We start from the raw sequence: 21,055 nt of genomic DNA, 5'->3' as shown, positions 1-21,055 counted from the left end.
TTAAACGTTCGCAGTCCTTTACAAACCGGGCAAACTGTGTTTACTAAAAGCAAAACATGTGTTGTGATTTAGAGCTCAGAACACTTTGTTTCCTCCAGTTTGAGATGAAAATAGACTCAGACGTCTCTGTGGAGGAGGAAAATGACTTTGATGGAGATCTTTGAATCTGTTTTTCTCACTCCGCACATTGTTTGACTTTTGTTTAGTGAGTATGTTGTCCTCCGTCGCTGGCCGCGCCGCAGTCAGACTAAATAAGCAACCTATAGCCGCTCCGCTCACACGGCGTTTGGTGGTTTTCCAGAGCAAACTGTGCGCTGAGCGGGTGAATGAACGTGGAGTATGTGAGAGCTGAATCTGATAACCGAGTCGCTGCTGTGAGTGTTTCTGCAGACTGATATTCAGCGTTAATAATTCACAGCATTATGACCAGCGCCTGGCTCTCCTTCTCGCTCTCTGCACGGCTCATTTCTGCTCCTGCGAGGCCTCTGGCAGGGGAACGCGTCGAGTCCTCCAGCTCCTAGCAGGGAGAGAAGAGGAGAAGAAGAAAGTGTGGGAAGAACAGCTGGAGCCGCCGATCCACCGGGGACTCTCTGCTGTGTTTGCTGTTCCTCCGAGGAGGCTGATAGCATCTCTGCAGTACTCTGAACACCTCACGATGCGTTCAGGATCAAGCTGCCAGGTTTCCACTCCTCTCTGAAATGAAAGCAGTTTATTTCTGCCTCGCTCTGATGACTTCCTGATAGTTTAATAGACGCAGAAAATGATCTGGAGCTCCCCCTCGACTTTGAGACGCCACTTTTTATAGAGTGGATGATGTATAAATTAGAGAAACGGAAAAGGATTGTTAGGATAGACCTATGCAGCATTTCCAGAATAAACTCAGCACTTCCATCACTTATAATACAATATTTATCTACCCACAGGAATTTATATATATATAGCACCTGTCTTATAAATATGCAGCAACAACACCACAGACAGGAAATATGCAAAATAATCAGCAAATGGAGTTATGAATGATTCAAAAACACCGAAATATGACCCCTACAAATCATAAAACAAGATAAACATTGAAGCCAGTTTTGAGGTTAAGTTGGGGTCAAAGGTGAGAGTTTTCCTTCAGGTGGGATGTGAAACAGTGATCTCTAACGGCCAAAATCCACCAGATCTACAACTACTCAATGGCGGCCTTATACTACCAAAATTCAAGAGCATACATGAGATTCAAACATGAGTGAGCAGATTTTCTTTTTGACAGTCAGTGATCCCCTGATGTGACTGGCTGCCATTAGGGTTGCCAACCGTCCCATAAAGTACCAAAACACCCATATTTCACACTTAAAAGGGGAAGCGATTTGTCCCTTTTTTTTCAGTTTGCCCTGCATGCAACTACATTCTGCCAGAATTCAACATGAGTTTGCGTCCGCCCACTAAAAATGGTGGCTGGTTGGTTGATTTTAAGCATGGAATAAGTGCTCCTCACTAATTGGGTGAGAGAAAGTCATAGGAAATCAGAAGTACGCATGTCTGTGGCTGCATCTGGTACTCTGCCCCATGAAAAGCAAAGGATGCAAAAACACTGATGTGAGTGTGAATGCTCAAATGAATGATTTGACAGTGTGAGCAAAACGATTTCAAAAGACATGGTAAAATCTGTCGTGAGTGCTCTCTGTGCTTCATGGTGGCCTGTCGCATGTGTGAGCCATTACTGCAAAATCAGGACAAAGAAATACCAAAAGGCAGTCTCACAGTTCTTCATACCTGGAGCATCTACAGACACAGTAATCTTATTCATAACTAATAAAATGTGACTAATTTGGAAAAGTTAATCCGACTAAAAATATCAACAGAATGAGATTTTGTGAAGGCATACATTATTTTTCGGCTACCATAGTGTTTCACTGAATATTTTTCCTCAGATTGGTTATTTCTCTTCAATCCATCAAGAATACAGACATTTCATTGATACAACATGAAAAAAGTTTAATATCGATAACCGGTACCATTTATGATTTTACAGAAAACAATAACAGCAGGACAGACAGAACAGGATACATTTTTAAAAAATGCTTAAGGGATTCCTGGAGAAACATGTGTTTCTCCTGTGATCAGTGGGAATTAGGGGTAAAGCTGATATTGGGTTTGGACGTTTGGCTCGACTACACGTCCGTCGTAGAGGTAAAAAATCCCACAGATAATAATGTAGCTTTCGCGTCCTCCTCTCGTGTCTTCATAGCCTGGTTGAATTCGGCCGAGTGTTTCAGCTTAAGGGTGTCGGACATATTTGTGGTGTTACTACATTTCGTGGTCATAGTTCTCCTGCACATTTTGCATTTAATGTGTTTTGCTGTGTGTCTGATCTTCGGTCAGCCAAACCACCTCCTCATCACTGAGGTAGCTCCTCTTTTAGGCTCTTAATCCTCATGTGAGGACAAAGTTGATGGTGCTGTGCTACTTTTGCTCTCGGCCATATTAAAGCTGGCATGCGAGCATAAGTAACCTGATTGCAGGGATGCTGGACTTAAGCACAGCTCTTCAGAAGAATCTCGTATTTGCTCTAGAATGTCATATTCAAATCTTATATATTGAATTAGTACAAGCTGTATAATGCCGCCATACTACTGTACTACTCCTTCATAGAGAGTAATATCACCTTCTCTATTTCAAACCGTGTTTTTTTTCAATCAGGCTTCAGGACAGTAATTGTCTGCAGAGAATTGTGACTGTCAGCTCTGAAGTAATTGAGCCACCACTAGGATCTCTGCCCACTATCTATGAACAGTGTTCATGCAGGTTACAAGCTGCATTGTTCAGGACTCTTCACATGTCCAAGTTTAAGCAGCTCCCATCAGGCCACTGGCTTTGCTGCCCAGCCTGCAGAACTCAAACAAGAAAGGCCACCTTTGTGCCCAGAGCTCCTCGACTCAAAACATCCACAATCCACTCCTCACAGCCCCGCTACCATAAAACAATGATTCGTTTGGTGAAGATGTTAAATTCTGCAGGAGGTCAGACTTTGTGAGATTTCGTCTGGGTAACATCACAGACAGGTACGACCTTCTTTACTCTGTGTCTCAGACCCTTTCTCTCTGCAGCTGAACAGGAAGTGACATGGCAACATCTCTGCACAAGAAATTGAGGAAGCTGGCCTTTTTGTTGGGTTTTTGTATTGTCTCCTAGGTGTCCCAGCATGCAATGGGGGCTGACAGGTCACTGCGGTAGATGGGTTGTGAATAAGCGATTCGTCTGTAAAACCACACGCAGGGTTCCCACAGTGAGACGTCTGTGTGTCTGTCTCGTTCTGACAAAACTCACATCTACCTTTATTCTCCTTCTGCAGATTACTTCAAACAGACGTTCAAAGTGCACATAGAAACATCAAAGAGACACAAATACTCATACTCTATTTTTAATTTGCATCACGACAATTAAAAGTGCGTTCACTTAATATCAGCTGGCTGACTCGATGAGTTTCTTTTGCATCATTGTGGTCATGAAGGAGAAAGTGTGTCGGAGCTTCTTTCATCTCATTTCAGAGAGTTTCTGCAGAAAAGAGAAGTTGGGCTGCGTGTTGTCATGCAATAAGAAGGAGATGAGTTTTTTTTTTAATGTGACAGTAAAACTGAGTCACTCATTAATTTTCCATTTTATCAACTGATCAGATCAGTCACTCATTTTTTGTAAAATCACTCCTTTGCTGTCTCATCCTCCAGTTTCCCATGCCGGTGTCTTGCTCCTCTCACGCTATGCTCGGGAGAGGAGCTCAGAGAAGAGTTTTAACCCTCTGAGAGTCGAATGACGAGTTTCAAACTTCCAGATTGATCAGAAAATTGAAAATGTAGAGATGCACAGACCCATGCTTTAATGGTAGTTTCAATATTTTTGGAAGTGAGAATCAATTTGTTTACGTGACACTACTTTAGTGGTTGTTTTGTCTTTCTGAAGTCAAAAAAGAGTGACAGAGAGATCCAAAAGTGGCCTTTGGTATGCCATTGGTCCCTCATTGACTCTTGGCAATTGCCCAGTTATTCACTTTTTCACAAACCTGCCAGCCTTAAAAACTTTCATGTATAAAGTTGGTTCTTGCACTGCAAAAAAATGAAATGTTATCAAGTCATTTTGACTTATTTTTAGTAGAAAATGTCTTTTTTTTTACTTAATATGAGCCACATTCACCTGACCAGACCAGAAAAAATGTCTTGTTTCAAGTAATTTAAAGACAAAAATGAGGTCTTAATTGCTTATTATAAGAAAAAAAAATCTGCCAACGGAATAAGAGAAAAGATACTTGTATTGAGACATTGTTCCAGTTTCAGGCAAATTTTTCTTGTTTCATTGCCAGATTTTTTTACTTGTCATGAGCAATTCAAACCTAATTTTATTCTTTAAACAACTTGAAACAAGACATTTTTCTTCACTGATAACTTAAATGTGGCTCATATTGAGTATATTAAGACAATTTTTACTTAAAACAAGACAAAAACACTCGATAAGATTTCCTGTTTTTGCAGTGTGGCATGAGTCGCTGAGAGATTGCCACAAGCCGACAAGGGATTGCCACAAGGCGCATTGACATACCATAAACTGCTTTGGGATCTCAGCCTTGGTGGAGTAAAATTTGATGAGTTTATACAAACATTTTTTCCAAATCATCTCACAAATGCTCGATCTGTTTTGCACCCTGGGTCTCTTTGCTTCTGCTCTCCCTGCTGTTGCTTTACATGCATGTTCATGACAGCAGGGGCAGGTGTGCTCTCCCTGCCTCAGGCTTTGGTATTCCGTGTAGGCACATGGAAGGGCAGGGAGCTCCAGGAACACAGCCATACTGCCAAATAAAACTTTTTGCAGCCTTCCATCCATTTTCTTAACTGCTTATCCTGGTCAGGGTCACGGGTGGCTGGAGCTTATCCCAGCTGTCATTGGGCGAGAGGTAGGGCACACCCTGGACTGGTCGCCAGCCAATCGCAGGGCTGACACAGAGACAGACAACCATTCACTCACACCTAGGGACAATTTAGAGTGTTCAATTAACCTGATAAGCATGTTTTTGGACTGTGGGAGGAAGCCTGAGCACCCAGAGAGAACATGCAAACTCTGGCCAAGCTGGAAATCAAACCAGTGACCTTATTGCTGCGAGCCTGCAGCGCTATCCATTGCGCCACCGTGCAGCCCTTCTTGCAGTCTTTCAATGCTGAAATGAAGTCAACGGTTCTCCATCAAATTTTCAGTTAAGCTGGCGCTCATGAAGATTTCAGTTTACAACCTGACAGAAACATTTCTTAGAGTCAGGTTAAATCGAATCTGTCAGGACATAAATCACCTGACCGCCTCCTGTTTTCTTGACGGCCTCTCTGCAGTAGCAGTGGCGTTGGCAGCCACGTCAGGCAGTCTTCATCCATAATGAAACTTAATAAGAGCGAGCTCCTGAATGGCGGCAGAGGAAAACCACGTAACTGTACCCCTGTTTTTCTCCAGCTTGTGGTGTTCAACGTGTTGAGTGAGGCTTTCAAACAAGATCTCAAAGTAAGTGGGATTAAGATGTTGAAAAAGAGGCAGGCCTCAGAGAGGGAACATGTTTCAGGATCATACAGCACAGTTTCTACTTTTTATGGGGACTTTCCAAACCCTGCTCTGAGTTGTTTTTTTCAGAAAGATTGTAAAAAGACCTTGAACTGAACATTGGATTACATATTCTCTTCATGCTAGCCCCAGCTTCCCTCAGTGTTTGACACATGGTTACAAAATTAAGAAGATTAATGATAGTAATACAGCCCTTCTTTAACAGGAAATGAATGAAAAGAAAAGTTTTCTGTGCTTCCCAGCCCAATGGGTCCACTCATTATGTCTGTTTTTGACCGCTAAAAAGTTAAATATGATCTGGTTTCAACAAAATGGAGTGTTTTATTCTGAAAATCAACCAAATGTTTTGATATTGTTTCAGTGTCCGACTTCTTACCCTGCTGGATTTGATCTGTGGCACCATCAAGCATAGTTTCAATCAAGTGGTTCAGTTTGCTTCCTCCTGGTACAGTATGCATTTTTTGTGGCATTTTCTTTGACCAAAACCAGGACAAGTCCCCAGTTTACAGACTGGTACTGTCCCACTTTTTAGAACCCTTCTGTTGCAGTGCCAGATATACAACCCCAGAAGGTGGAGCTAGAAACACTGCAGCCTGTTGATTGTTTGAAAGAATCGTCATCGTCTGTGTGATAGCGGTTTTAAAGAACGACAAGTGACCCTGCAATGTTTAAAACTTGGGGAAACACTATATCATATTGCAATCCCTCCGTATCCAGCTTACATGTCGCCTACTAAGAAGGACATGGTTGGCTGTGGTTGGCAACCTCCGGTCTAAGAAAATGAGAGAATGTAGAAGTGCTAAAATCTGCTGTTTCTTGAGTGTCCGCTTGGGACTGGCTCCAGAGGTACCAGAAGTCACATACACACCAAGCTAAAAAAAAAAACCATTTTCAAAGCAGAAATAAACCTATTTACAATCTGGTTCAGAAAAAGTCTCTCGTTTAAATAGCTAATTTCACTATTTTCACACATTTTTTTCTAAAGAGGATATTAAGATCGTCAGCTCACCCAATCAGAAACACATCTCAGCTCATGTGACTGATGGGCACCCTAAAGCTGTACTCAAAGTCCCCAAATGTGGGATAGAATTTGGGGTGCACATGCTCAATGCACATCACAAGGATTGATATTAAGACAATTACACCAATAAATTTACTCACCAAGAAGCCATCCATCAAGCAGAGAGACAGTTTGTAGTCTGGGTTACCCTCAGGAACCTAAAGTTGCTGATGAGCCAGATATCATGTGCCAGTAAATCTTCTGTCTCTGAACACGCGTTCTCTTCTTATTGCACCATTTACAGTGTCCTCTAAATCTGCCACAGCAGTTGTTGTTTTAATGCTATTTTTTGCACCACTTTTATATTCTATGCTCCATATGTATATGCTTTCATATCCATTAATGTAACTCCAGACTTGTGTTTGTGTTAAGTCTATGTCACCAAAGGATCAGCAGCTGTAGGAACATCAAGTTAGCGTGTGGCACCACACATTTCCACAGTCGTGTTACTCTTGATATGTCTGAACTTCGCTGTGCAAAAGAGCATGGGCCATGTTTCTGTGTGTAGGTACTCTTTGTACATGAAGCCCCAGGAGGTTTGAGGTTTTACAGCCTATGGCCCCGTTTACACGACAACGTTTCATCTGAAAATGCTAAAACGCAGTGAAAAAAATCTGCGTTTTCACAGAAACGTTGAGGGGCTGAAAACGCTGTAGTAAGCATGCCAGGCCTGCAGGTGGTGCTATAACTGTCTTGTCCAAAAGCAGCTTTTTGGAGATCTCCACCGAAGTAGAGTTGAGCTGATCATCTGGTGTATTGGGGAATGCTGATTGCAAAAGGGGTGCAAGAGATGCACATTTTGTTAAAGACATTCAGCAGATTGAGCAGCACAAGCACAACATGGTAGTTCGCAACATTAGTAACAACGCCACTGTTGTCCTGTTGTATGCGCTCCCGTGAAGCAGAGTGTGACGTCAGCGTTTCCACTGAAAATGCCGGCTTACTGTTTACACGGCAACGGTGTTGGCAGCGTTTCAGAAAAATCCCACTCTGAAGGCCGTTTTCAAGAGTTTGTGTTTTAGGTTGGCTGAAACTCTGTTTCCGTGTTAACGCGAGGCTGCAACAAAACTTTTGCATTTCACCCTAAAACCGTTGTCGTGTTAAAGGCCCCTAAGACTTGCCATACACATTCAACACACAGCAGAGTGGAATCGGACCACAGAGGCATCTGGTGTATTCCTGGAGTGGGATCCACTCTGTTCTCAGAAGCCTCGATCCTTTTAACAATTTTGCCTTGATCCCGACAGTTGAGTATAAAATATTGAAACACCTGATTTAGTTTTCAATTGTGCATTGTGATTGCCCTCTACAGGCTCAAACCAGCTACTGCAAGTGTTGTTGTTTTTTCTTTTCCCAGATCTGGTGCATGCTGACGTATTGCTTCACACTTTTGACAACAAACTTTTAAAGCATGTGTTCTTTGGCCTGGCAAACTGTGGGAAGTGACGTAAACACTGAGGGTTACACAAACTGATGTTAGCTACAACTTGAGTGATTTAGTTATGTTACAGCTGTCAGTGCACAGGGTTTGGGAAGTTAGTTGACAGGTTTCTTGAAGTAGTTTGGTTGACAGAGTTATCCAATACACAAAAACAACTGGCCACAGATAATACCCTCATCATTGTGGGTAAAATCAAGTAATGGCAACACATAAACTGATCCCCAACTGCACGTGTGAGGACTTCTAGGATCAGATTTCATAATTTATCTCCAGTCTGCAGAAAAGTTTTGTCAGGGAGATAATTGGACTGCTTCATGATGCATTAACCAAACTGAGAATACAGCAAATAATCCAACTTTAACATTCAATTCCTCACCATGCTGCTATAAAGTCCAACAGAGTGATCTGAGTTTCAGTATGAAATATGTTCCTGTGGTTGCTCCGTTATTCCTCCCTGTGAGTTTCCTGGTTTGATGCCAAATAGACAGATTAGCAGAAACAACAGTGAGTGTTTGAAATGAAGGATGTCTGAATGATGCTGTTGGACATGTCAGAATGACTGCTCCGGGGACGTTTGAGAAACTCTTTGGCACTCTTCAAACCTCACAAGTGCACGGCGGTTAACCCAAAACAAGCCTCGACGTTTAGGCGCTCTGGATTTGAGGTTTTCTCCAGCAGCGGTAATCAGCAGCTGGCAGTCTGTCTGGCTCTGTGTTGTATTTTTGTGTTATTGGGTTGCTTCTGTTTCGTCCTGACAGTTATAGTAGCAGCTGACTCAGAAATACAGACTGGAGCTGAGGCAGTTTTTGGATGAGGAGAAGCGTCTTGTGCTGACTCTGGGGAGTAAAGACTTAAAGATTTTTTTACTCTTTGCATCTGTTTCCAGGTACCTTTCTTTGTCTGTTTTAGGTATTTTCTTATATATTTTTTTTACATGTTACTGGGTCAATTTCAAGAAACACTCATGACTGTCTTGAGGTACCCTTTGAATTTTGAATTTTTGATTTTTTGTATGTCATGTTAAAGGCCTGGATTTTTCTCAACCAGAAATTTCTTTTAGTTATGTTTAAAGCATTTAGTCTGTAGTTTGAAGTTTTTCAGCCATGCTGTTGGTTTTGTATTATGGTACCCTTCCTTTTCTGCCAAGGTACCTTATGGTATCAATTTTAAGGTTTCTTAATTCTTCATTGTGCATGGCTGAATCTGTTTCAAGTCACCAATTTCTCTTCAGTAGCATCATGTCTGAGTCAAGTTACACTGGAGCTAGTTTAGGTTTCCACCCTGCTGTGTGTGTCATTTACTTGTTAAGCATCTACACAGGTCTTATTTAGTTCCTGTTGTACCTATCAAAATGCTGCGGCGAGCCCGAGGCTGGACGCTGGACTATTTTTCACGTCACTGCGCAGGCGGAGCAGAGAGCCCGCTCATTATAGGTTGATACAGATATCTCTTGAAAAAGTTGGCAATACTTTATGTGTGTGCATATTCATCTCTCAACAAACCGCTACACTCAATCAGGTAATTCAGGTAGGTGTACCTGAGGCTCCTCCATCTTTTACGACAAAACTCCACTGAGGAAAACAGTCGGACTCAGTGATGACCCGTGCAGGCAAATCTAGCTGGAAACGAATATTTACAGAACTTACCTTCAAAACCTGTCTCCTCAGCAACTTTCACCCAAGCCTGCTCCTTTTTTGTTCCGGTCTCTGTAGAGCACACACATCATTTCATATAACTCTGGATGATGACACAACGCACAGATTATTTTGTCCTCCATCTTCCGACGGGATTGAAGTCAGAGCAGGTGGCGTCATCAAATCAATGACGTTGTGGGGGAATCTCACTGTCGATTAGCTGCCGCAGCACAGCCTCACTCAAATCTGCGTTGAAAGTTCAATATTTTCAACTCAAGCGTAGAGGCTTCTGATGCTCCAAACATGCCGACGCTCCAAACATGCCCTGCCAAACGCGTCCACCGCACCGTCCCGTCCGGGGCGAATCTGCGTCAAAGCACGTCTTTGCATTGACTTTGTATGTAATCTCGACGCCAATTTACATCAAGTGTGGCCGTACCATAGGGGTTGAATTTTATTTTTCGTTTTTAAAAGATTTGATTAGTTTTAAGGTACCCCTGACATCCGTTTCAGGCAAACACAAGCTTCTGTTTTGATGTACTTTCTGGAAATGTATTTGAACTGATTTTAATGAACATGCACTGTTCTGATTTAGATTTGAACTCAAGCATCTGTTACAAGATATTCTGATGTGTCCGTTTCAAGCTACCCCTTGGTGTAGGATTAACTATTTACTTTCTTATGTACTTCATAATTTTAGTGGGGGTTGAGGCATCCTTGTGCATATAATTCATGTATTTAGGTTAAATTTGGCAAATAAGGTCTATTAAAGGTAGCATTCTTCTGATTTTACGTACCTTTCATGTAAGATTTGGAGCACAGATGGTAATGTCTGTCTCTTGGTACCCTCCAGCTGATCTTTAAAGTACTGTTCAGTGTCTGTTTTAAAGCCTGCAGTCTTTTTCCTTCCACATGTTTCTGTGTCTGATCTGTACCATTAACTCAAGCATTTGTTATAAGGTACCCCATATCGTTTCTTACATTTAGTCATGTCTTTCGAGGCTTCTGTTCTGCTGTAGGAAGAGGTTAGCACGTACCTGTAGCCGCAGTAGATTTAGTGGTTTTAATAAAAGAGGCAGGAGTGATGTGAACACTTTCAAAAAGGACTAAAAACTCTTTGGACAGATCCCAAGCCCCCTACAGATCCCAGATCTGATGTCACTTTCATATCCATCTTCTCTAAGTGCTCTTCGCCCGTATGGAAACATGCAGCAAGCGCCTGGCGTCACGCCGACAGCCAAAGTCAATCTGTAAAAGTCAACAGAGAAACTAGATGGTGCTTACAGTAAACACTGATAAGATAAACCCCCTGAGGAAAATTCCTGTTTCATTTCTGAGGCATGTGCAACTCAGAGCTCCACAGATTCACATTCCTCTGCACTCAAACAGAAAACCCCTCTCTCTGTGTTCACCTCAAACATGGCTGCCCCCTTCACAGAGAGATGACCTCTGACCTGCTGGAGGAGGGACGATGTCAGAGAACCTGACAGAGACTCTGTTATACTTTGAGCTCAGCAGTCTCACTCAAAAAACATCACTTACAAAACCAAAAGTCGCCCTTTCCTCTGCAGCTTTGGTTTGGTTTGTTTTGAGGTACCTTGAAGTATCTGTGCTCAGGCTTTTACGATTTATATAGAATAGAATCAGTTCCGTGTAAGGGTACCCATAAGTGATAATAAAAGTAACCTTAAACAGCAGTTTGACGGTAAAATGCTACAGTATGGTGCCCCATGTCTGGGTCTGGATTGAATCATGACTGTAACAGAGGACCATCACGTGTCAAGTAAGGTAACACTTTTTGGGTACCTTTTTGAGAGCTGCACTTCCTACAGGCCCATTTCAGTGATTTTTTTTTTTTTTTTTTTTTTTGAAGCATTTTTTTTCTTTTGGATATCTTTCATTGTCTGTCTCAAGGTTCCTTATCAAGCCTGTTTTGAAGTATAAAAAACTATAACCCGTTTAAGGTACCTGACTTTCCATTTTAAGTTACTGGAAGTAGTATGTTTTGATTCATTCAAAGGCATCATCTTAATTTTTTTTTCAGTTTCTTTCCTGTTAAGAAATCATGTCCAAATAGATGTAAGCCTTGGCACCTGTCCCATGGTACCCCTGAGTATTTGAGTTAACATTTACATAAAGTATTACCTTTAAATTGTAAATTGTTTATTTTTTTTAGTAAGTATTCATTACATCTGAGTTGGGGCAACTTCACTCCTTCCAAACAGAGGAACTTCATCTCTGTCTCAAGGTACCTTCTGGAGTCTGTCTTGATGCACTTTTTTGATTTTGTTGAGGGTACCTTGTTGTGCTATCTGGAGAAATTTTAGAGATTGTCATTCATTCAGCACCTGTGTCATGGTACGGCAACACCAGACTCGCGTGAATTCGTGTCGAGATTACATACAAAGTCAATGCAAAGATGCGTTTGGACACAGCTTCACCTCGGACAGAGCGTTGGACGGGTTTGGACCATCGGCGCAGTGGGGGCGTCAAACGCCTCTATGCTCGAGTTAAAAAATTGAACTTTTGACGCAAATTTGTGTGAGGCTGCCAATCAGCGATGACATTTCCCCACAACGTCATTGATTTGATGACACGTGACGCTCCCACCACTTGCTACGACTCCACCCCCACTGGAAGTGTGGTGTGTCATTATCCATAGTTATACGATACGAGGTGGGTAGTCTACAGAGATCAGAAAATGATGAGCAAGCTTGGGTGAAAGTCTCTGAGGAGACAGGTTTTGAAGGCAAGTTCTGTAAATATTCGTTTCCAGCTGGATTTGCCTGCACGGGTCATCACTGAGTCCGACTGTGTTTTCCTCAGTGGAGTTTTGTTGTAAAAGAGGGAAAAGCCTCAGGGACACATACATCAATCAATCAATCAATCAATCAATCTTTATTTATATAGCGCCAAATCATAACAAATGTTATTTCAAGACACTTTACAAAAACATTTACAGGTCTAGACCCGTAAATGTTAATAAAATTTTATTAGCAGAAACCCAACATCAAGACAAGATAAGGAGTCTTATCTTATCTTAATCCACCATGAGTACAGGACTTTGCAGCATTTAGCAAGTTACAATGGCAAGGAAAAACTTCCCTTTAACAGGCAGAAACCTCGGACAGAACCAGACTCATGTTAGACAGACATCTGTCTCGACTGTGTTGGGGTTAGAGAGAGACAGATAGAGGAGAGAGAGTGGGAGAGAGAGGGGGAACATACATGAAAGAGAGGAAGAAGGAGCAGGAAAAAAGGAGCAGGGCAGCGGCAGAGCCAGGGAAAAGATGGAAGTTCTCTGCGGTCCTCTCTTTCCTCCACCCCTTCATTATCCCCAGGAAGACCTCCGGGAACATGGGTCAGGGGGTCGAGGATGAGGTTGCAGGGAACAGCCAGGCAGGGCCAGTGGAGGTGGATTACCAGGGAGACGCAGCAGGCCCCTCAGAGACAGAGTGTAGAGGTTTGTTGAGAGATGAATATGCACACACATAAAGCATCAATGTGCCCACCCTAAGCTTGTAAAAATAGTCCAGTGTCCAGCCTCGTGTGTTAGGGCGGAGCATCACAGGCGTGACCTGCATCTAAATTCGACAGTTCGTGTCTGGTGCGGTCACATTAAAGACCCTTTGAGTACCTTTTCGACAGCTACCATGGACTTTGATAAAAATCTCTTTTTGTGCTTGAGAGGCTGGTTATACATGATTCTGGCAGTGTATCGAGGTACCTCAGAAAATAAATGTTGAGTACATTTGAGGTCTGTTCTGAGGTACCTGTTTGGAAACATTTTACGATCATGGCTTTCTCTCTCTGTTACCTTCTTGGCTTTTTAAGTGTTATTTTACTGTTTCATGGTACCCTTTGGTGTCTGTTGCCTGTACAAGTCGTAATCAGGAAAAAGTAAGCTTGGATTTGATAAACTGTAGCAGAAAATACTTCATATATGAGTTAAAATTCCAGCTTGATGTTTAATTTTTGGATTTTAAAACTGGATTTCTGCCCTGCATTTCTCATGGCTGACGCTGTGAGCTACGAGATTATGATTTTGCTTCAACACCTCTGAGTTTATGATCTTTGATCTAAACCTCTGAATGAGCCAGATGCTACAGCTGCTGAACCAGAGATGAAGATGTTAAGAGGTGAAACTTTAAAGTGAAGCTATCAGATCACTCTCTGCAGAGTGACAGGGGAGAAAGAGAAATGTCTGTTTGTTCATGTATGAATGAGTCCGCATGCATGCTGGGGTGAGATGGCCAGAGTTCACATGTTGAGTTTACACAAGGAGGGGGCTCGGGTTAGCCCTCCTCCTCCTCCTCCTCCTCCTGCTGCCTGTAAAGAGCGGGTAAAGTCCTGAGAGTCACTCAGCAGAGGAGCGTCCTCTCTCTGTTTGCTCAGGGCTGATACCAGGAGGTCCAGAGGAGGTGGTGGGGGGGGGGTCAGGGCAGAGTCCAGCCACCCTGACCCCGCGCTCCGGGTGGGGCCGAGGCGACCTGCAGAACTGTTAGCTCGTGGTTAGCTGGTTAGCGCTGGCTGAGCTCCTGTCCACCTGCAGGGTTACACCCAGACGTCCCTGCCAGAGCTGAAGAGCTGCTCAGAGTCCAAACAGAGAGGGAGGGGTGTGGAGGGGATCCAGAGACTCGTACGAGGAGGGTAACATGACAGATGAAGGAGAAGAACAGGCGAGCGCTCAGAGGTTATAAGAGTTGGCTTCAGCTCGCTGAACAGGGTGGGGCTGGGGAGAAGTTTTCACGTCTCGGGCTGTTTCAGCTCGACTGAATAAATCAAGATATTCCTGAAACCCTGATAACAGATTCTGAGTAAAGGGAGAAAACCTGGCAGGTGATCGGATATTTGGTGTAGGAAGCATTTGTGTTTGCAGCTCGGGTAATATCACCCATATTCTCACAGCTGAAACCTCCTCTGTGGAAGGTTAGCGTCTTTTACCATCCTCAGTTGATTGTTAGTGAAATCAGCTGTTATTCTTATAGCTAGTCAACAACTAGATCTGCTCCTGTTCTTTTGCTCCTGAGTATTTCGAATCAGGGAGTGGTTGAACTGAGGGTTGCTTAGCAGAGCGTTGAAATTCCTGATCCAAAATCAAATGGTGAGAAGTCAAGAAAAGGAGTCAAAATGCCAAACATCAACACACAAAACAGAGAAATCAAAACATACTGACTGGGTTCTGGATTTAGTGCTGCATGACCTCACAGCAAGGAGGTTCAGGGCCTGAAGAGTCCTTTATGACTGAAGTTAGCATGATCTCCTTGTGCATTCATGGATTGCATCAGGTGCTCTTGTCTCCTCCTGCAGCTTAAAGACTTACAGTCAGGTTAACTGATGCCTCTAAAATAGTTGCCAAAAGGCAGAGGTCTCAAACTCACAACCATTTCATCATTTTATACAGCCCACCAAGATCATGGCCTGGCCTGCTGTTTGCACCGGGGAAGAAATATCTGATTTTATCAAAATATTTACCAATATAATTTTTTTCTCCGTTATTGAACAATTGATTAATTGAGGGTAAAGGCCTTTGCACACCAATGCAGATGCATATAAATTTTCAAAATTGACATCGAAATTGTGATAAATAAGGAGGGGTCATATTCAGTCTCTGCAGCTAATCTCCTCGAAACGTTGTCTCTACGGTTGTTGTCTTTGTAGTTTTTATGTCTTTTGTCACAAAGAACCAGGTGCTGAGACAAGAAAACAATCAAGTGGTCCACCACGTTGAATGTTTTGGTATGTGACGCGTCTACAACAATTTGATTGGTTGATGTGTACTCGTCACAAGCGAAAAATCAACCTCAGTCTGAAAAAATAAAAGCTGCAATTTTGTTCTGCGAAATAACATTGCTAAAAGGTTGCATTGCATTCAAAAACATCAGGTTTGAACAAAATAATGTGCAAAATATTCGAGCGTGAAATACGGGTCTGTTGTGCAAAGGGCTTAACAGTGGTGTATATGATAAGCTTTAAAACCCATTTGCTCCTCCCGCTTCCAAGTCCACTTCTTCACTTGTGCCTTCTTTTTAACTCTTTAACTGTTACCTGAAGCGCCCCTTGTGGTGATTGTGCAAGTGACAAAACCATAAACAACACAGGTGAAATGTCTTGTATCGGTGAGAGGGGGAGCATGCATGGTCGTACTTTTGTCTCTGTCAGTTTTGTCCCTCATTGTGACAGTCATGTTTGCACACCGCACCTTTCACCCATCATTATTTTTTTCGCAACAGGTTTGCCTTTTTGCTGGGTTTTTTTTTGCATCAGTCCAGCTTGTTTCCGGAGGGTTTTGACTATTCAGAGATACCATAGGCTACTTTCAACCTCACATTTTCCTGTAATTTCTTCCTTTATTTAGATGTAAAACACCACAAAATCATTGTCACTGCTTAATGCCAATGATTTTTCTTGCACTATGAATTTTAAGCAAATAATACAAAAATAAACACATCGAATTCAGTGTGCAAGGTGTTGGTGCATCATTTTTTTTTTCTTCACATTACAAACCCAATACACTCGTTTGAAAACAACAGCCTTTTGCTGTAATGTCTGTGATAAATTAAAGAAGGAGGACTCTCATGTAGATGCGCCAAATGCAAAATGAACCTCAGAGGTAAATCAGAGGCTTGGAAACAGTGGTAACAGGACGAAACTAATGAGGTGCAATCAAAGTGGAGGGAAACACAATGACAGGAAGAAAATACAGCTTAAGTTTCTATTTGTCTGTAATATTATTTTGGTAAATCCTATTTTATTTAATTTTTAAAGATTTGTGAAATTAGGTTTATTCCACTTTTTACTCAATTTTATTTGTTGTATCTTTTTACTAAGTCTTATTATATACTGCAACAAATAAGTCTCTCCCCATTTCCTCCATGGAGATCAATAAAGTCTTATCCTATCTTAAAATAAAGCTTTTAACAGGAAGCAAAACCTTCAAAATAAAAGAGGAAACTCTAAAGACATAATGAAGAAACATAAATGAAAACAGACAAGAGGAAAATAAAAAGAAAACATGAGGCATAAAACTCAGGGTGAAAAGTGCAGATGAACAGAGACAGGGAAGCAAAGGATGCACATGAACTTCTGATAAAACTTTTTTTTCACTCCACCATAAACTTTTCTTTTTTCTTGAGCCAAATGAGTCTTTTTATATCCAGTCTATCTGCATCGTCACGGTTTGTTTGAATCTTGGAAAAGATCATGGTTCCCTTTTGAAGAGCAGTGATTCCTTCAGAAAACTTTGATTTAAGGGATGATAATAAGTCGCAGCACCTCACTGAGCTCAAACAGCGTCCTCTGTGTTTGAATCTCAAAGAAGCTGGACTCAAAGCTGAGTTATTGAAAGTTTAAAACTACAGAAAATCACTTTTTGAAGTGTAAAAGGCCTTGGTGAGATCTTCTTCGACCTCCTGCAGGTCTGTGTCAGAATGACGTCATGCTCTGCTGTAAGTTTGGACCGAAAACCTGAGATCTGATATTTTGCATGAAATGAAAAAAACGTTTCCAAGGCAAAGGAGTGAAAGGTTTAGTTTCATTTAGATGAAAAGTAATCCCCAAACTGAGCTTAATCAAGTCTGAACACACACACACATGCACACACACAGCCTCAGGGACTCTGGGCCACAAGGAAATGCTTTAAAACAGTTTTTGGGAGCGGTCCAGAGAGGGATTGATGCTGACAGTGTCGGATAATTCACCCTGAGTTCTGACTTTCAGGCTCATTTTTTCTCTGTTTTCTCTCAGTCCCAAACCTTCTGTGCTCATTAGTCTTTTAACACTCGCTCTGCAGAGTCCTGAGTGTGTGTGTGTGTGTGTGTGAGTGTGTGCGTGTACTTGTGAAGAGTTAAAGGACAATCTGCACTTTATGAGTGTGTGTATGTGTGTGTCGGCTGCTCTGTGCTGTGATTGATGGCATTGTTTAAAGCCAGGGAGGCTTTGGAGAACTTTGCTATTGTTTCAGCTCTTGGCGAGGAGGCTTCTTTAGAAAAACAAAGTGAGGAGGAGGAGGAGAAAGGGGGAGGACCGGCGAGTAAAAAGAATCAGAAAACAAAACAAGCGTTGTCCTCACACTTATCACTCTCGCTGCGTCCGAGCCCAGGATAGAGAATCTGATAGCCGCCCGCTGGGATTCCTCTGCGAGCCCCGAGAACTGCAATAACGCCCCCATCCTCAGAGCGCCAACCTAACCACAGCTATCCATGCCCACCCCACCCGGCCAACCCCCCGGGAAGACGGAGCGCGAGGGGACAGAGCAGGAAAAATAAAACACACACCAGGAATGTACCAACACACAAACATGGCGTCCGCCCAGGCCTTCGCTCCACTCGCTGTTATTCTTACAAGATGTTTGGGGCTCTGATCACCCAGCCCGACACCAACCGCAGAATTTCTGATATTTCTCCGTGTCCACCCCCCCTCACCCCCAACACCTCCTCCACGCCCCCGCCGCGGAGCCGCTGGGAATGTTTAGTGAAAACACAGCGCCACAGGGCTCGACCGGTGGTCCACAACATAACGCCTGGCAAGCATGGCTACGAGGCCCTTGTGGGCCCCTGGGGGCCTCATCAGTGGCGAGCAGCACTGCGCCCCTTAGGGGGGGCGGAGGCATGTTGTTCCAGTCCGGTTCTGTCCACTCTGATGGATGGAGGAACGTTTCCCTCCTCCGCCTCAGAGATGGATGGACTCCATCTCCAGATCAGAACCGAGACGTTATTAAGAACATTTTTCCTCCTGATAAATGTTCACGTACCAACGGCAGAGGCTCAGTGATTGAATCACAGGATTTTATAAACAAATTCTGCTCAGAATCATGGGTAATTTCAGTATTTTACCTTCAACTCTCCCAGAACGGAGGGAAGCGTCTGCCAGGCGTCTCCTTTATTAACCTGAGCTCACAGAAACAGGAGGACAGACCTCCATCTCTGAACACTGTGTCACGTGTTAATGGCACATAGAGGGTTAAATTAAAGAGAGCATGTGAGGGAGAAACCAGCCAAAACAACTTGTTAAGGTTATAAAAAGATCATCATTTGGATAACAATGACACAATCCTGAAGTGACTGATGGGCGTTCAGACTGAGCATGTGCAGATTTGCAAACCTCTCTGTTTTCACATGTTGTAGAAATCCCTAAAAAATTGAACCAGATCTTAATGAGACTTGCTGAAATCATGAGTTAATTGCTTGAAGAGCGGACCTCAAATACCGAGGTCTGCCCATAGCTCAACCCTGTTACAAGCTCCCACAAGGCTGGCCAATCAGAAGAATGTGGGGTTTGTGGAGCAGGGAGCCTTAAAGAGACAGCAGCTAAATCCTGTAAAGATCCTGTAAATCTTGTAAAAATACGACGGGGTCACTAGAGGGACAAAATTAAGACTAAAAAAAGAAAAACTCCCCCTGTGTGTGACCTTCATATGTAAATGAGCCACCTCTGATACCGCCCCGCTCTTCTGCGTCACTGAGAGGGGCTCCATGAGCTCCGAGTGCACAATGTTTAGAAAACAGCGAAGCTGGTTCATTGTAACATTACAGGCTGAAAGAGTAGGCTGACCGCAGCTAAAGTTAGCATCCTGAAGCTAACACAGAAACAGGGGGGACACTGAGGAAAAGCTCTTCCATCTGCTCCACAGCACACAGCATTTAAAATACTCACATTTCCAGGGTCTGAGGTTTGTTGGTGGATGGTTAGTAATGCGCCTGGATTCAGGACCAGTCTATTCGCTAGCCCTCTGTTGTACTGTCCAAAGTTGGAAAAGCAGTGGGCCATAAACTGACTAGCTGACACATGCACAGTTTTACTGAGTGTAGCTGGCACATTTCCTTGATAAATGAACTCTAGCCACTTACACTTGTCTTCTTCCGAGATGGGAAGCTTGCGCATGGAACTATATGGCTGTTTAAAGCTAAAAACAGAGCAGTGATGGTTCTTCAACTTCGGCGGGGAGGAGGTATGGAGGTATCTGCTCCGGTGGACCAGTCAGGTCAGACTTGCTCCCGATTGATCAAAAAAGGGAATCGCTGACGTCGGCAAGTCCCCAAAATCCAAACAGCTCGTTTTAGGTCAGGATTTTAAATTCACAACCACTACCAATTACAGGTTTTGTCATTAAATGTCACATTTTGTGGGCTGGGAGGAAAGCCAAAGAGCCACAAATTTAACTAAAAGTCTTAATGAAGTGATTTTTGCACAATATAGGACCTTCAATGGAGAGTTGCTGGCTTTTGTGGACAGCCCCAAGTGGGCACTTGAGGAACTGCAGCTTTAAGACCCCTGCTTATTTTGCAGTTGAGATCTACTTGCCTGATCCAGTTATTTAATCACTTATCATTTATTGAGATTCTGTAACATAATCCAAATGTCCTGCCTCTGTAATCTGTCGGATTAGATCAGATTAAAGCCAGTCTTGTGCCTCTTTGTCTCCACCTGAGGCTTTGCTGTCTTAACACCAGCTTCTGCACAGACTGAGCACGTTGTATGACAAGATACAGCACGCAAACCAGATCCTGAAGATGCTGGAGGTTGTATGATTTTGTCCTTCAGCTGTGCTGCCACGCTCAATGCCAAGCTAAGCTAGCTCTTGAGGAGAAATGTTCATCGTCGTGATTTATTCTGCAGAGTTAGAGGCTGCTGCATCCCCCTGAGAGGAGAACAACACACAGGTGTGTTAGTCGGTGTTTTTGTCAGTCACTGACCACAGCCGTCTGCACAGTTTCGGTCTGAAGTGATTCACAACAAAGATCCACAAAAAGATCCACAACTTAACAAACCGCTGTCCCCAGAGGAGAGGGATCAGATCTGGATATTGTGTGTGTGTGTGTGTGTGTGTGTGTGTGTGTGTGTGTACGTGTGTGAGTGAGAGCCTGCAGACGATCTAATTGGAGACAGGTGAATAATTGGTGGATTAAGGCACCGCCCTCGGTCTGGATTGGCTGGGTGTGGAGGAATCAAGTTAAGTGTGATTACCTCCTCATTACACACATAAATACCCCCGCAGTGTGTTTAGGATTATCCACATTATGACTGATTCCTCCTGATTCCTGTGTCAGACTGTCAGACAGACGCACGGTCGTCACCAGGCAACAGAACAACAAGCAGCCTCTAACGCCATCCATCAAACGGGATCAGGACGACTCTCAGAGGACGTGCTCTGTCTGAGGAAACAAAACTTTCTCCCCACAGGAGTGCCGACGTCCAACGGATATGAAGACAAATGTGTTGAAAGTCACGCCAGCTTCATAAAAACTGCAAACACTGGGGGATAAAAGTCACAGTCAGCACGTCGTGAGAGTAAAACCTTTCTTTAGTTTCACCCAAACAAACTCCAGGAAGTAAACTGTG

The sequence above is a fragment of the Halichoeres trimaculatus genome, unplaced genomic scaffold, assembly GCF_033239565.1.
Source record: "Halichoeres trimaculatus isolate MK-OKI-2021-1 unplaced genomic scaffold, fHalTri1.1 fHalTri1_scaffold_3, whole genome shotgun sequence".
In the NCBI taxonomy this organism is placed as follows: domain Eukaryota; kingdom Metazoa; phylum Chordata; class Actinopteri; order Labriformes; family Labridae; genus Halichoeres; species Halichoeres trimaculatus.
The sequence above is the reverse complement of the archived record's forward strand: the minus strand, read 5'-3'. Positions refer to the sequence as shown.